This window comes from Corvus brachyrhynchos, unplaced genomic scaffold, assembly GCF_000691975.1.
Source record: "Corvus brachyrhynchos isolate BGI_N302 unplaced genomic scaffold, ASM69197v1 scaffold101, whole genome shotgun sequence".
Taxonomy (NCBI): Eukaryota; Metazoa; Chordata; class Aves; order Passeriformes; family Corvidae; genus Corvus; species Corvus brachyrhynchos.
The window spans coordinates 8,717,166-8,728,459 of NW_008237239.1; the positions used below are offsets into that span (position 1 = coordinate 8,717,166).

General features: G+C 41.2%; 1 long non-coding RNA gene across 14 annotated transcripts in view; it reads right to left on the minus strand.

The window, feature by feature from the left end:
• LOC108445582 overlaps positions 1–11,294 on the minus strand; it is a 188,492-nt gene that overhangs the window by 95,037 nt on the left and 82,161 nt on the right. For 12 of the 14 annotated variants that reach the window (XR_001860500.1, XR_001860494.1, XR_001860497.1 and 9 more), the window contains 3 exons: positions 10,654–10,732; positions 8,915–9,017; positions 3,106–3,532 (listed from right to left, as the gene is read on the minus strand). This is a non-coding gene — a long non-coding RNA (uncharacterized LOC108445582). Of the gene's footprint in view, positions 1–2,476; positions 3,533–8,914; positions 9,018–10,653; positions 10,733–11,294 lie in introns of all 14 variants that reach the window. The other 2 variants (XR_001860498.1, XR_001860506.1) reach the window with 2 other exon arrangements.

An 11,294-nucleotide genomic window follows, 5' to 3' on the forward strand; every position in this document is an offset into this window, starting at 1 on the left:
CCTTCTTCCACCACCTGCCTCTATTTCCGCGGTCCTGTGGAAGGACCCATGAGCCAGATCTCTGGTCTCCCGGATTCCGGAGGCTGGCCCCTGCAGCCTCCTGCATCCAGAGCTGACCGGGCAAAGTGGGAATTGCTCCAAAAAGGACGCAGAGGCACTCCTACATTAAAAAGCAGAAATATATTTATACACTCCTTGCCATTTCTAAACAGAAGGCACCCAGAACACCTTTGTGAAAGTGGAATAATCACTTTAAGTATTAACTATTACATAACTGCACCTGTCCTGGATACCAGCTTTCTGCATCGCAGCCTCTGGAGGAAGAAAAAAAATGCTTGGAAACTCACAGGGCAGGCAAGAAAATTATTATATTGGATTACAGAAGCTTTACCAAGTCTAACCTAAGGTAAGGATACAACCTTGTTTTGTTTGATCCAGTGGACATTAAATGCCACCTTTCTGCTGACCTCAGTGATTTCCAGCTCAGACCGGCCACCTCATTAAGACGATTCCAGCATTTCCATGCATGCAGCTGCTATGGGCAGAGCTGTCCATAACAAATGACTGCTACCTGTACCAGCCCCTTTAGCTATCAGATACATTCAAAGAGAATTACAGGCTCTATTTATTAAAACACCTAACAAGGACAACAAAGGTATAATATCGAGACAGAGCATGCTTTAACAGAAATATTTTACCTCTGCTAACCTGCATCTGGTTCACAGATAGAAAACTATTAGTCTGCCACACCTGAACTGACACATGGCTTAATTTCTTCTCAAATTGTAAGAAGAAGGTTGCAATGCTCAATGAGAGCCATCTCCTTTCACAGCAAGCACCCAGGATACTGGTGGCTCTCAGACCTGCCCAGAGATAGTCATGGCAGTAATACCTCTGTTCTCCACTCTTTTAATCACTTAAGACTCAATCACCCTTGCCCACAAAGACTTGAAAGGGAATGGTATTGGAGATCTAAAATCATGCTCTATTTTGGTTGACATAACTTAACTTCCTCAAAAGACAACATTTTCCTTGGCAGGTGATAAGCACCACCTCCCACGTTCTACCGTAGATGCTGCTAATTAAACCACAGTGAAATTCAGATAATTAGCAACCTTTTTTAAAACAGCAGGTTACTCATTTCAAACCTTTATCCAGACAAAATGGTATCTGAGACATTTTAAAAATCTGCTATTTTCCATGCTTTCAAAATTATTATTCTGTTCTAATAGGAAGAAGAAAAAAAAACCCCACCAAACAATAAAACAGGACAAATCATGCAGGAACCCTAAAGCAAGGCAAGCATTCATCATCAGTGGTAGTATTTTGATTGTTTGATAATGTGAATACTGAAAAGAGTATGTTCGATCTCCCTAGCAGAGACAGTCCCTCAGATGCTAATGATATGGCATGGTATTTTCATTACATTCTAAAAACAAAACTAGATTCGTAAAACCAAGCCTGTATACCACTGGTGGGTGCTCTTTTTAACTTTTGCAATGTATTACATTATGCACATTTGGTACACAGTGAATTATTATACTTATTAATTACCATACTTATGCACACACGGATGGTGCTTCTGCAAAAGGAGATTTGTTTATATCTAAGATTAATATAAGGATGGCATAATTACCAGGATGGAGGCATGCCTATCCTACAGGAAATAACTGCATATCCATCAAATCCTTCCATTGCTCTACTGGCTGAAACTTCTGCCCACAGACAGGTGGTCAGGGGACTGACCCACCCGGCCTCCTATTCCACAATATTTATACTATTGTTCAAAACAGTGGCCACAGAGAATACACAAAAAAAATCAATTCCCTTTTTTCTCCTTGCTTGCAGTCACAACTGTCTGTCTACACCATGCCATCATTCCCTGCCATGTTCAGCAAGGCTATTGGAAAGGATGCAAAGCAGGGTTGCCAAAGCTGCTGTGCTGAGGGACCACAGCTGACCCTTGCTCATTACACTGCCATTCATTTGGGAACTGGGTTACATGGTTGCAAGTTTTGCCCTCTGCTGCCTACAGCCCTTGAGCACCCCTAGTTACTGTTAGTCAGCTGTTCTACCCCTTTTACACACCCTTAATCACACTTCTCCCTCATCAACCTGGGAGCTCTGCAGGGGTTAACTCTGAAAAATTTTACAGTAAAGGCAGCTTTTATTGTAGTGGCAATTACAGAAAGAGAAAAAGCAATTTAGTCTTTTATGTGGTTCACAGTTTCACTAATGTCATAGACTTTTAGCCAGCTTGTTATGCATTAACTCACAAAAGCATGGTATACAAACACTGCTAAAATAAAAAATAACATAAGACACAGCAAACTAACTCCTCAAACATAGGCTTAATTCCTCAAATACCAATAATGCTTTTATATAACAGCTTTGTTAGTGCCCTCAGCTTCAAGCCGAAGTCACTATAACATGAACTACTCAAACAAGGCTGCAGAAGAAAAAGATTTTTAAAAACCTGCAAAGAATTCCTTGCTCCTCTTGTGGTATAGTGTTCCTATTGCGTTCTGCATCTCCTGACATGTGATGGCAACAGGAACTTAGACAAAAGGCAACATGCTGCAGCAGTAGTAACATCTTCCTACACAGCCCATGCTTCCCCTCTGCTGGCAACAGTGGACATGAAAACAGCAGCCACTCCAGGATTTCTCATGCGGCCACTATGTTTCTGAGTATCAGCCTCCTCTTTCCCAGCTTTGTAGTAGGGAATTTCTTTAGCTTCAGAGAGTAAAACCTTTGACCAAACACCACAGTGTAAACAAAACCATAGCACTAAGTGGCAGATCCAGTCATTTCTTGAACATCTCCAGGAATGGTGATGCCACCACCTGTCTGAGTGGCCCATTACGATGCTCAACCACCCTTCCAGTGAAGAAATTCTTCCTGATGTTAAACCTGAATCTCTCCCGGCACAGCTTGAGGCTGTGTTCTTTTATCCTATCGCTGACTGTCTGGGAGAAGAGACTGACCCCACCTGGCTGCATCCTCCTTTGAGGTAGCTGTAGACACCAGTAAGGTCTCCCCTCAGCTTCCTTTGCTCCAGGCTAAACACCCCCAGCTCCCTCAGCTGCTCCTCGTATGACTTACGATCGTGCTGATGGCATCTGCTATTCCATTTGACTTGGTGGCCAGTTGACTCAGTTGAGCTGGAGCAAGGACTCTCATTGCCGTGGGATATCCCTGGTGTGTTCTGTTCACTTTTGGGGTGAAATCTGTTCAGAAGAAGACTTTCATAATCTTCAGTTCTGATGACACCATGCAGGATTCCATGTCTCCAGCTCTATCTTGTCCAGTTGACCCTTGCCAACTGTCTGGCATGAAAAATGTCATTCTCTCAGAGAAAACTGTTTCAAGGACTGAAAAAAGCTCTGGTCAGTGTTTCCTCTTCCCTTCCTTCCCATCAGGTATGGGATTGAAGCTCTCCACACAAGATGAGAGGTGTTTCCAGCACTGCTGATTTTACAACCGTCTGAGGCAAAGGTCCTCCAAAGTGTAGTATCCTTTTGTCTTTGGTCTGCAAAACAGAGCAGAGGACAGACTGAGATAAGAGTAATCACCTGAGTTATTTTGTTGAGCCTCAGCTCCAAAATTCCTGAATTTGGAATTGTGTCTGAGGAGTCGCTGGCATTTCAGGGCCCAGCACGTAAGCAGATGCCAAGCACTTACACTGAAGCTTTTCAATTATTTCTGGGCAGTGCAGTCACAAATAGAGTACTACCTTTGATATCCTTCAGGATCAGAATGTATAGAAACCACTTAGTCATGCAGTTCACACTTATCACTTAACATGTTTACACTAAAACCTATATCAGATTAAGGACATGACTACATCACTATGCTTTAAATAAGCTAGTACTAGATATCTATGTCTGTGGTTTTTCTACAAAAGATCATCCAGGGAAGTTAAGATAAACCAACTAAACCCATGATGATAATGCATGTAAGTCAAAATGCGTTAAATCCCTGTGTGGAGATTCTCACTGAGAGGTAAAGTATTCGACTTTATTGTAAAGAGGATTAAGCTACCATGAACTACAGCCATTTTCCTTTTGAATTAGATCATCCACAGAGGAGCTTAAAGCGCTATAGGCTTGGTGCACTTACTTCACATGTATCCTTAATTTATCTGAATTTTCCTACAAATGGAACAAGCCTTGGTTAACCAAAAGGCTCCTTTACCGAACTTGTGCTGACATTAAACCACATTACCAGTTTACTTGGTTTACAAATGTCCTATAGAATACAGCTAAAGTTGTTTTACAAACAGAAAAACCAGAGGCACCCTTTTATACTGCAGAAGAAAATGCCAGCAGCAGGTGTGGAACCTGGGACACCTGACAGGATCACCAACTGCAGTGCTCATACTAAGCTGTTACCGATCTTGAAAAGCAAACAAAGAAGCAAAACTTGAGTTCAGTATTACATTCCATCTGGAAATGTCTCCTTAAGCGTGAAAAGACAGACAAACAAGGCATTCTCATGGGACAAAGTTGGGATGGAAGGCATCTTTGTCCTCCTGCCTGAGCTGGGCTGGCACAGCACTGGAATACCCATGTCACTGACCTGAGGTGCCCTGATTTCAGCTGGCAGAGAGTTAATTTTCGTCCACGCACATACAGTGCAGTGTTTTGGATTTAGTATGAGAATAACGTTGGTAACACACTGATGTTTTAGTTGTTGCTAAGTAGTGCTTGCTCTAAATGAAGGTTTTTTCAGTTTCCCATGCTCTGCCAGCAAACAGGTGCACAAGAAGCTGGGAGGGAGCAGAGCTGGTAACGCTGACCCAAGCTGGCCAGAGGGATATTCCACACCACAGAAGGTCATGCTCCGTCAATAAACTGGGGGGAGTTGGCCAAGAGCTGCTGACCACTGCTTGGAGATGGGCTGGGCATCGGTCAGACAGCAGTGAACAGTTCTACTGTGCATCACTTGTGTTTCTTGGGGTTTACTCCCCTCTCTTTTTCCTATTATTACTATTTTTTTTTTAAACTTTATTTCAATTATTAAGCTCTTCTTATCTCCACCCATGAGGTTTACCTTTTTTCCTGATTCACTTCCCCATCCCACTTGGTACTAAGTGGTACTTACCTGCTGTCTGTAGTTAAGTCTTGACAAGAAGATACATTTTTAGAGGTTAAATCAGATGCACTCTGAAATTTATCCATCCCACGCTCACATATGAAATGCTAACTAATGAGCAAGGAAGAGCAAACACTTTCTCAGTCTGATACTGCTCTGATGTTAGTTCATCTGAATGATAAATTTTACACTTGACTAAAAATGAAATTGATACAATTCACATTGCTGAGTATTGGCATGTAATTGAGATATGGCAAATAATGCAAAGAAAATAAAGCAAAAATACATTAAACAAAGATTCCTCTTGATTGCTAAAAGGTAGTTTGGCTTCAAACGTGTCAGTGAACAGAGAGCACTAACTACAGTACAAAAAAAAAGGCAACTAATTCTCAAAATACCATCTTTAGCCAGTTTTCTCCACAGCACGTACAGGCATATACCTGCAATAGAGATTTTGTGCTAACCTGTCTATTGCTATTCCTCCCTACGGATCCGAGATGTTAACATTGACAGAGGAAAAGTTTAAAAGAAATCTAACACAGAGAGATGTTGAGCTTCATGTTTTATTATTTGTTAATTCTTGACCTTCCCTGAAAAGAACAAGAAGGAATCTGCCTACTGGAAGAGGCAGTAGCTGCCAGAGGCACTGCTGATCTCATGCCTGCAATCCACATGCCAGTTACAGCAACACATCTGCACACCTGGTGCAGAAGCAGCAGCTCTGCTGCCAGTGGTGCCCCAGGAGAGCTCCAGAAACTGCTCTTGCTTTTGACTCCAAGCAGGTTACAATCGTCTCCTCTGTGTATATCCAAACAACCAGCATCAAAACTAGGTCTATGTACACTAAACTGTTCTACCACTTAGATGAAAACTTCAGATAGTTTCTCTGTGGTGCTCTACATCAGATTAAATAAGAGTCAGATCTGAGAAGAGAGTCTGACAGGAATTCAGTAAAAAAAAATTAAACAAGAAGCAAAAGACTACCTGTTGTTCATGAAATAGAGAATATGTCAATCTCACATGTACTAGTAAAATGTTTTAAAATTGTTCAATCATCCTCTACAAGAAGAAAGAGAACAATTTTCATACAGATCTCTCTTTCACCAACGCACAAGCCACCCCAGAAAGAGCACTCCTACAACTCCCATAAATGTAAGGCCCTTCATACTAGCTTATAACACAGACTTTTACTTGCTTCTTTATACCAAAAGTGCTAGAATTACATCTTGCACTACATTATGTTAAATCATTATTATTCACAATTGAAAGATTTATTTAATCTCTAGCTGAAAAATTCCTTGTGCAAGGAGTTTAGAGAGCACACTGCCATCCTTACACTCCCAGCTCTGTTACCCTGTGCCTCTACCTGAGGTGGCTTAAATCTCCTTCCATGCCCACGGAGCCCCTCTGCGTCCCACTGCCCTGCAGCCAGTTATGCTGAGTAACAGTGCAAGAGCTCTGCCCATAAGAGGATGGCTCCCTTTCCAGGCTGTCCCAGCTGCTGGGAACATTGCAAGCCACAAAGGTCCCCATCCCCTTGATCTACCACTCTCTCTGCTCACTGGGACATGCTATCAACAGGGACAAGCTAAGACGTTCATCCTGAAGTGACAAATCATACACACGCCAGGTACTTCTCTCTGGCACAGCTTGAATCTTCTGCATTGCAGAAAAACATTACTTGTGGGTATGTGTGGCTGCAAGGGACCAGTCAGTCACTGTATATTTCTCCTGCAAAACTTTCTTCAGCATCTGCACTGCTGTATGATTATCTGAATGCTATTCAATCTACCTCTAACTTGAGTTACGTAGTATATTTGCATGTATATTGTAAGCATTATACTAAATGAGATGGGACTGCCTATGTAATCATGCCATGACTTTCCCTTAGGGAAACCTGGTAAAATTATGTTCCATTACATTTGTAAAATACTACCCATTAAAAGCAGGAATAAAACTTTTATGTTCATGTGAAACAAAGCACAAAAGATTCTCCACCCTTTAACTTGTATCAATTTTGATATGAAAGAAGCATTTTCCAGGCAAGAAGGGAATCTGAATTTGACTTCACTATTATGTGCTTTTGGCTTTGATTGTGTGACAGTTAAATCTCTTTCCAAAATTCTGTATTTTTTTTCTTGTTTTAACATTATGAAACGAGAGAACAAAACCAATTCATCTGCCTTGAAGACGACAGACAACAACTTTGGAACAAATTTTTGGGGGATTGTTTCTTATTTTTGATTGTCTATGCCAGAGAAGAAAACAACTGTTTCTACTGTACTATTCAGAGTCTTTTACCCTAGCTGCTGGTCAATTCATTGTTTTAATTCGTTGATGCTCTGGCAAACTTTCAAGTATGTCAGGGGAGAATTTTAAAAATGAAGCATTCATTTAGAAGTCACAAAGTGGTGATATATACACACAGTTTCAATTTAAACCATTATTACATACCATCCTTTTCCTTTTGTAATAATCTATTAAATGCTTTCAAGTATGGAGAAGGAATAGCAACCTGTAGATCTGAATGGAGCCCAGATGACCTATAAAATACATCCTGCCTCACTGCCTGACTAGTTCCAGCCCTCATTTCTAATGGTTACTATTGTTATTCTACCATTCAGACAACCACACACATCAATTATACATTCTTCTGGGTCACAAATTCATTTTCTCAGGCAACATTTTTGTTTTAATGCATGACGCTTCTTCTTCAACCTGTGACCAAAGTTGAAGGTCTCAATATTAAAAGGGTATTACTTTTTCTTAAACTATGTTGATAAATGGAAAAACAGCTTCATGGAAATCAGAAGGTGCAGCTTTTTGAGCTATTTAGAAGAGTGTGCTTAGACCATATATTGTCTCTTTATTAGAGCAAATGTATTAGGCAGTACTTTGTGCTTTAGGTGAACATTTTTTCTTTTGTTCTATTGGTGCCTGGCAGCACAGCTATAATTAAATGTCCTCTGCCTTCTCTATTTTATGACACTTACAATTCAGTCATCTTAATTGGACTTTTCCTGAGCATATAAATGGCTGGCTCAAGAAGAAAAACTTTTTTTCAGTGAAGCAAACTCAAAACCTTTCACTATGTGTTATCTCAGTGACTTTTTTAGAGTCTTTGACTTATGTTTGCCTTTTTTAAAGTGATTATGATGACAAAAGCTTCAGATAACTCTATTTGAAATAATTCTAAGACAGCTCTCCAAATTAATTTTTTTTGCATATACTATTCTCACAAACAAAGCACTCATTATTTCCAAAGGGGCAAAGTAATTTCAATTTTGTGGTTGACAAAATAAATAGAGGAAGGTAACATACCACTTCCAAGGGTTTCTTGTACATCATGTATATCCTGAAAACTCAAAATGAGAAATTCAGGGTAAGAGTCCTGAGGCCTCCTCAGCAAGATGTGAAGGCCAGGGCCTCAGCTTTGTCCAGCCACAGGAGCCAACAGCACCCCATCAACAGCCAGCAGCAGCAGGGCCTCGCCAGCTGTCCCAGGGGCTGGAGGAACACACCCAACTCATCATCACTCACTGGAGTGCAGAGCATCTGCCTCAAGGAAGTTGCTTCCAAGCCATGGGATGCTGACACCAGAGATGCCATCAGATCAACCCAACAGGTTCAAGACCAAGTCAGTGGAACAACCCCTGCAGCAAAACTGTTGTATTTCCATCATTTCTGAACTCTAGTCTCAGCAGCCTTCTCAGCACACAGCCAGTTTTGCTTGCTACAAGATTAGGCTCCTCTCCTGCAGGCACATTGGGCACAACAACAAAATCATGGTATGTTTAAGTCATGCAAACTGACCTACCGAGAATGGATATTTGAGATAGTCAGTGAATCTTGTAGTTGGATAAGTAACTCCACAACCAAGGAAAACATCCATTCACTGGCAGACACAAACACCTGACAAACTGGAACAAATATACAGATAACTACAGAGAAACAAAAAATTGCTTCATTTGTATATATACATACATACACTCATAAATGCTCATACAAATGCACATTCCAGTACTCACACCCCAGCAGGCATAAACCTGAACAGAAACCTGCTAGTTGGCTTTTTGCCTACTGTTTCCTCCATCCATGAGCTGCTTTCTCAGGATAGTGTTGCAGTCAGAGGCTCATGCACAGTCATAACCATTCTGGTCCTGAAGCATTCTCCTCATATGCTCAGTCCCTGCTGCCATCCTCATTGGTCAGGTCCAGCTTAATTGCCCTGCAAAAAGTAGCTCTTCCCTTTGGAGACCCATGACCCAAGGGTGTGGCATCATCAGGAAAACGCTTTAAAAAATATTTTCATGTTCTCTTCATTCTTTCTGGGGCCTAAGTCAGGGCAGGAGAATAACTTCCAAAGTTGGCTTAGAAAATCTTGTCCTTTTCAAGCCTACATTGAGGCATGGGATGAGTTATCTTAACTCACTTGTTCTCTTGCCCTGGCTTCTCCTTCCCCTGATCAGTCAAAGAAGTCACATCTCTCTAAGGATATCAACATAGAGAGTTTGCAAGGGGCTTTAGCCCATGTTCAAACATGTACAGTTTTCAGGACAAGCCAATGTTCAGCATTCAGGATCTGCATTTTCCATGCTGCAAACTTCAAGAAAGGGTCTTCAGGTGTTAGGGAACATAAAAGGATGGTAATTGAGCCCATTTCAGGCACTTTATAACCACACCATGAGGACCACGTTAATCCCTAGTCTCTAACCCCTGTCACCCAATCTGTGCCTTAACTCACTCCACATCAAGATTTTTTTTTAAAGAAAACCCTGGGTTTACTCTTGTGAGGAGAGATGCAGCCTTACAGCAGAGCTGAAGTTGAAGAGATGGCCAAAGCTCTGCATTTTACATGGTCACATGCTTTGGGCCTTTAAAGCAGCCAGTGGGAACCATTCAGCTGAATCCTGTTCAGATCTAGGAAAACTGACAGATAAATATTATTTTAACATGGAGGTTTCTGGTTGGCTGGTTGGTTTGTTTGTTTGTGGAGGCAAGGGGGTGTGCTAGGTTTAACTTTATTATAACAAAGCCTATATAAATGCAAATACTGTTTTCATAGATATAATTTCATAAAGCAAAACTACCCACAATCTTTAGCAGTGAAATTCAAGTGGCAACTGTGACAAGTAAAGAAAAATGAATGCGGTTAACTTCAGCCATCCCTGCTCATCTGAAAGCTTGTGTCAGTTCCTAAATAAGCTTTTCATTTTCCCTATTCAGTCGGCTGATCTTTGTTGATTTACAGCATGAATGAGCATGGCACATTGCAACTTGTAGAGTATATTTTTCCTAAATAATAAAACATTTATTGCAGACCCATCAAGCCTGCTAGTAGCTTTGAATTATTATTGCAATGAAGTGCCACGTTAACAACTCATTTACATTGTTGCAGAAGACTCTGGGTTAACACTATATGTAATTTCATCCCATTCAGGAGAGAGGACTCCCTGAAATACATCTAGAGCTGATAAGATACAATTTGATGTTATTTTTCTAATCAACTGTTTTTCAAGATGAAGCTGCCTTCATCAAGTCCATCCCACCCCTCACCTTCCCTGATGAGCAATGGCAGCTGAGCAAGCCATTTCCACGTGGTGTTCTCAGCAACCTCCAGCCTCAGGCTCTTTCTCTGTCAAAACAAGAAGAAAGTCTATTTAGTGGAGAGCTACAAAAATCTTACTGCTTTGGGAAGAAAAGAATTTTTTGGGCAGAGAGTGAGGTCAGTATTTTGGTGGTTCTTTGAAGGGTCTGACCTGCAGCTTCATCACTGGCCCGGGGTGGGTAACAGCCTCTAGCTGAGTAGGCACAGGAGCACGGGCTGCCTGTATGTGCTCAGAAGGAGCCCCCAGGGGCAGGGCAACGCCCAACACTGCCACTCACCCCAGCTGCACGGGCCCAGAGAGGAGGGAAACACCACAGGAAGATGCTTTTGCTGGAGCACTCACATGTTTTGGATGATACAATAACAATAATGATGATAATAATAAGAAGAAGCTATTAACAAATGAAGCAAAAATCCCCCAGGAAGCACATAATTCTCCATGTACCAATCAGAAATGATCTTGTTAGTCAGAGATTAGAATCAGTGTAACACTTCTTTCCATACTTCAACAGTATTGTTTCTAGTTCTTAACATTTAGTTCTGCTACTTAGGAGAAATACATCCTTTTCTAAATATTTTCTAATTTGTG